Source organism: Ipomoea triloba, chromosome 8 (genome assembly GCF_003576645.1).
Source record: "Ipomoea triloba cultivar NCNSP0323 chromosome 8, ASM357664v1".
Lineage (NCBI taxonomy): Eukaryota > Viridiplantae > Streptophyta > Magnoliopsida > Solanales > Convolvulaceae > Ipomoea > Ipomoea triloba.
Genome location: NC_044923.1, coordinates 11,485,830 through 11,492,480, shown reverse-complemented (window position 1 = coordinate 11,492,480; position 6,651 = coordinate 11,485,830).

The window sequence follows — 6,651 nt, the reverse complement described above, 5'->3', positions numbered from 1 at the left end:
CCCCCCCCCCCCCCCCCCCCCCCAATCTTCAAAAAGATTAAGTGGAACGTGACAAATAAGCCCTTCAACTTTATACAAAAAACAATTAAGTCTTAAACTTTAAAAAGTTACAATTAAACACTTTAACTTGCCATGCATTTTAGTGCATCTGGATCTAATAACCATTTATCCACTTTGAAATAACCGACCATTAGGGTTCTGACGATGAAACCAACGAGAAGGTGTCATACAAGCTTTTGGCGCTTATTTCAATCCATACAAGGCCTTTTTAGCTTATAGACCTTATCTTCACCCATATTTGCTATAAATCCTGGGGTTTGCTCAACATAGACTTCTTCCTTCAATAATCCATTTAAAATGTGCTATTAACGTCTATTTGGAAAACTTTGGAGTCTTTGTGTGCTGCATAAGTTAAGAAAATCCTTATAGCTTCTAATCTTACCACTACAACAAAGGTTTCATGAAAATCAATACCTTCTTCTTGGCAATACCCTTTCGCAACTAGTCGAGCCTTGTTCCTAACAATGAGTCCTTATTAATCCATTTTGTTCCTAAAAACCCAGTTAATCCCAATAACATTTTAGTGTGAATGTCTGGGAACATACATCATTCTTTTCGAACTGATGGAGCTCTTCTTGCATGGATTGAATCCAATCTGGATATGCTAGAGCTTCTTCAACAACCTTGGGCTCAATTTGTGAAAAAATAGCATCATGCTATCTCGAATAGATGACCTCTTATTCCTTTACGGACATCTCTAATGACTTGATCTGGTGGATGATCCCTTAACCACCTTGTTAATCTTTAGGATTGTTAAACCCCATATTAAGATTGGCTATATTGTGGCAAATTAGATATGCAAAGGTTTAGTGCTCTTGTGGTACTGAAAATTGATATGACAGAACAGACACTACACCCCTGAGGGTTTTGGAAATACCCAGATAGCATTCACTAATGTTCCTATCAGACCGACAGAGTAGTTACCATATTGCAGTTTTAAGAAACTATTCTTTTTAGTCAGAGATTTTAGAAGGAAGGTATGACAAGTAAATCTTTGTCTACAAGGAAACCCTAGTAGATTACTTGTCATCCAAGATTCATAGTTCCTATATATGGTAGAAGGATGTCAAACCTTTGGAGACTTTTGCATAAGAGATTAATGTTTGTTCAAGAGGCTCATTCTACATATTACTAAGTATTTGACTCCTTTAGTTAGACCACTTACTGCTTGACTCATGTGTGTTTCATCAAACACCACATGAATAGATTATTCTACCACCATTGTCCTTTTGTTGAGCACTCTATAAGCTTTGTTGGTAGCAGAATATCCAAGAAGTAGCCCTTTATCAACTCTTTCATCAAATGCCTTAAGGTGCTACTTTTCGTTGTTATGAATGAAACACTTGCTACCGAATATATGAAAGTAGTTCACAACTGGCTTTTTGCCTTTCCACAGTTCGTAATGTGTCTTCCCATTAACTTTGTAAATTATAGATTTATTTTGGGTGTAACATGTTGTGTTAACAACTTCAACCCAAAATCTCTTAGGCAATCCGGAAAGTAAAATCATTGACCTTATGGCTTCCTTGAGTGTTCGGTTTCATCTTCAGTGATCCCATTTTGTTAAGGCATCCTTGCCGCTGATATTTGGTAAAGAATATCATTCTTCCCACAAAAATTCTTAATTACTTGGTTTACAAACTCTCTTCCTTGATTTGATCGAATTTTAACAATAGCCAATTGCTTTTCGTTTTGAAGTTGCTTCAACAATTCGGGTAACAACCTTTCCGTCCCATTCTTTTTCCTTAAGAACAACATCCAAGTATACTTTGTGTAGTCATCTACTACCAGTAGAGTATATTTTCTTCCACTTAGATGATTCCAAACAAATCCATATGGAGTAGGCTCAAAGGTCTTGTAGATGATTCCATGGATTTTGACTTAAACGAGGATTTGATTTGTTTCCCATTTTGACAAGCTTCACAAATCTTATCTTTGTTATAAGTCATGTTTTATAAACCTTCTACTAATACTCTTCTTGCAAGCTTGGTGATGGCTTTGAAATTGGATGATTCAACTTATTATGCCATTCTACAACATACATGTTCTTTTTCCTCATTGCTGAAAGAAAAGTCTCCATTAACTCTCCGTTGATCATGAAACATCCATCTTTCGTGAATTCAACTCTATATCCCTTGTCATAGAATTGACTAGTGCTTAGTAGATTGAACTTCAATCCTCCTACATAAGACACGTCTTTTATAGTCAATCCATTCTTAGTGACTTCTCCCACTCTCTTGGTTTGACCATTGGCTTTATCACCGCCAAAAACAACTCTTGGACCATTGATAGTTTGGAAATTGACCAGGTTTGACTTGTCACTGGTCATGTGCCTTGAGCATTCACTATTAATGTACCAAGTGTTCTTGAAATCAAAAATTAATTTAATTTTAGGTACCTATACCTTCTTGGGTCCTTGGGAGTTTTTAAGTCTAGGCATACCTCGAAACCTTTGTACTAGCTATTGTTCCAGAACTAGGTCAATAGTAGCCATTTAAAATAAGATAAGTGCAAAACAATGCTATATTTTAGAGGGTGTTTTGGTGATCATATTGCCTTGTTTGAGTTCTTTTGAGTTAATTTATGTGCTTAATTGCTTTATTTTGATAAAAGATGCATTTGAGGACTAACTTTGGGGCAATTATGCATTTTTAGGGAATTTGACTGATTTCTAGGGCATTTCGATGCAAGAAAATGGTAAAAAATAGTAAAAGCATGAAATATGGGCACAATATGAGTGGCATACGCCCGTACTTCCAATCGTACGGGAGCTGGCCGAGAGTTGTAAGCCTAAGATCACGTTTGTGGTAGCAACAAAGTAGAAGAAGGCCTGGTACGAGCACGCGTGCGATAGTACAGTAGCTCCTAACAGCGTTAGTCTAATGAAGTATAAATTGCTTGTTGGCAGGATTGTTTAGGAGACTTTTGCCATTATTTTAGGATTTCACTTTTCCACTTCTAGTCTAGGCTCTCAATTCTCTCAAATTGTAGAGAGATGATAGTTCTAGGGTTCAAGTTGAATTGACAACTCTTCTTTGATCATGGAGCTTCTTCTTGCTTGATTGGACATCTTGGTTAATTGATTGCAATTACTCTTAAGCTAAGTGAATTTCCTAGATTTCTATCTTTAATTTCATCATCCATATCCATGGTGAAGCAACGTCTAAGGATACATGTACCTTCATATATAGCTCCTCCAACCTCCAACAAAATTGAGGGGGTCACACCTTATAAACCTGCATAAGTATTTCCCAATAGCCATTGCAACCTTCTCTAAGAAACCACCTTAGGGAACATTATGTGCCTGAAGCCATATATCAAAATGATCCGACACCAACCCTATCGGTTGATCCCCCACTATATTCAGTTGTTTACACACTAACGTGCTATTCTCAAACGCCTAGGGCCCATCCTCTAACACCCGCTGCACATCATACTCGTGGTAAAGTTAATAAACAAATACTTTCATTTAGAATTTCCAAACGCTTAAACCCCTAACCGGGAACTAAACTAAGGCTATCATGTACTACACGTACTCGAACTTGATTGCCTTATCCGTTAGGAAGCGACTAACTAGCCATGCTACAACCCTAAGTCCTCGTCCCCCACCCTCTTGACGTCCTCGACCAGAAGTTCCACCGCTCCATCATATCATCTTCCTCTATGAGCCAAACCCCTGCATACTTGTCATCTAAATCCCACATCTCCTCCGTCGCACTCCCTGTGTTCGCCATAGCCCGACGATCGTCACAACCCAAAAACCCTAGGTAAACCCTAAGAAAACCCTAGTAGGAGACTAAAAGGAAGACGAACTTTCCAGAGGGAAATAGAAGACCTCATAAAAAATTTATATTATTTGTTAACATGATTAGTAAGCATTTTATGCCAACAAATCAAGCAGGGAACCAAACAAACGATCCATGTAGTTTTCATCTATATTATTTAGTTAATTTCTTTTTTGGTCCTAGACTTATTAGGGGTTGGACATGTCACAATAAGTGTGTCCAAAATGTGACAAAATTTATTATGAATGATTAAAATTGTCTAAGCTACAATAAGTCTAGGACCAAAAAGGAAATTCATTCTATATTATTAATATGTCTCTAAAATTGCTACTCCTTAGAGCAACAAGGGAGGGCACATTAGATGTATAGAGGTTTCACTACTTCAACAATAGTTTTTGTTTTGTTTTGTTTTTTTTTTTTTGGTTTTGGTTTTGTTTTGTTTTTTTAAGTTTGTTTAGTTTTTTTTCATCAGGCAAAATAGAGATAGGATAGATGGTCAACCATTTTATCCATATTTTTTTTTATTATTTTATTTTTTTTAATTTTTTTTTAAAAAAAAATTAAAGCGGTAAGGTTGAGTAAGAATGGTAAATATGACTTTTATTATTATCTGTCTAATCTCACCACAATCACGTTATTAATAATCTATACTATTAATAAAAAAAATATCCTCAATTTTAACTTTCCGCCCAAAACACTCTCTATACTGTTAAGATTTGTGTAATATTGTAAAATATGGTAATACAATTCCTATCCGTAATACAATTCCTAATAAAATATATTCTTACCTACATTCCTATTCGTAATACAATTGTATATTAAAATTACTAATCGTAATAATACAGTACATATATTTCCTTGCAAGGCAATCTATACTATTAATATAAAACAATATCGTCATCTTTAACTTCCCGCCCAAAACACTCCGTATACTATTAAGGTTTGCGTAATATTGTAAAATATGGTAATACAATTCCTATTCGTAATGCAATTATAAATTAAAATATAGTAACACAATTCCTAATAAAATATATTCTTACCTACGTTTCTTGTCGTAATACAACTCTAGATTAAAATTACTAATCGTAATAATACAATACATATATTTCCTTGAAATGCAATCTATACTATTAATAAAAACAATATCCTCAACTTTAACATTCCCGTCCAAAACACTCCCTATACTGTTAAGGTTTGCGTAATATTGTAAAATATGGTAAAAAAAATCATGTCCAATGGTTGATGTTACAAAACTTTGGCATAACTCAACCCGCAAGGCCAACCAATTTTCTGAACGACTTTCGTGCCTGAAGGTGTCTTATGGGATTTGATTTGCACTCCCATCCCCTGCGCGCGAGAGAGTGTCTATATGCTATACAATTCAATAAGCCTTACAAAGACTCTTGTATAAGTAGTTATGCAAACCCACTTCCCAAACCAATGTGGGATAAAAGCTACTTGAAAACTTTTTCTCTCCCTTTTTCTAACTCAAATGAGTCAACGTTGAGAACCAATTTCTCATTCACCCATTATCCTTTTTGAGCGTACATTATATTAAATTTTTCGTCTAACTAATAAGAACCCGAATCCACTTTGACCCGACCCAAATCGAAAGTGGACCTCACATATATTTGTACCACAATATGACCACTAAAATGTCATTTTATGCTATTTTTTTCAACAATTATTTGTCCAGAGAATATCAACACTCTACGATCAACTAACAATCACTCAACTGATTATTCCATTACTCCCAGGTGAATTTTTTCTAATATAGTTATACTTACTGAATATCAAAATATAAGTGTACCTTAAGATCTTGCAATAATTAACCGACAAGTAATTAAATTAATGATATATAATGCAATGCAGATTATCTACATATTGCATAACACTTATTTTAGAATACTAAATTTTTGTGATATTTGTTGCATGCAAGGAAGACTCATGCAGATTGCTGAAAAAGACCAGTTTTTAATCACTGTCAATTGTACATGGCTTTTTCCCGAGTCACCCATCATGATAACTTGAAAGTGTTAATTAGTTCTAGACGATGATGGACAAGATTGTGTTGCTACTACTAATGTTGTTTACAAAGAGGTTTTCAATAATGTGTAAATACAATCGGTGATATTATGTTTTTTTCTAAGATGACAAAATTGCAATATATCTATACAAAAATATATCTTTCATACACATGAATTAGAATAGCAATTGAATACTATAACTGAGTTACTAGAGAACGAGCATATTTACCTAATTTATAAATATCATAAACAATGATATATAAAATATCTAAAGTTCCAACACCGCATGCGTACATCTACACATTAGTTATTAATTAAGCAATTATTTGCTAGAATTCAAACAAGAATAACATCAGAAAACATAATCGATCCAAAACATATCTTGAATTGCACTATATAATATTTGATGTTATAATTTATATAATTATATATCGATCCAAATATTCTTAATATATTATAACAAATTCATTTCGTGCATCGCACCGGTGAAAATACTAGTTTCTTTTAAAAGAATTTCACTAGAAGAGAAAGGGTTTGATAGAATTGATGGGTTGCTTTAACTACTACCATTTAAATTTCAACAAAACTATTCTAAATAAGTAGGATCAACTTAATTAAGATTGCGACTATATATTATTAGTTATTACAAGTTGATAAAAGATTTTTTCTGTGTGAAAAAATTATACAAAAATTATTTTCCTTTATTTTTTTTGAAGATAAATTATTTTCCTTTATTATTAATCATAATATCCACAAAATATTCGAAAAATGCTGGAATT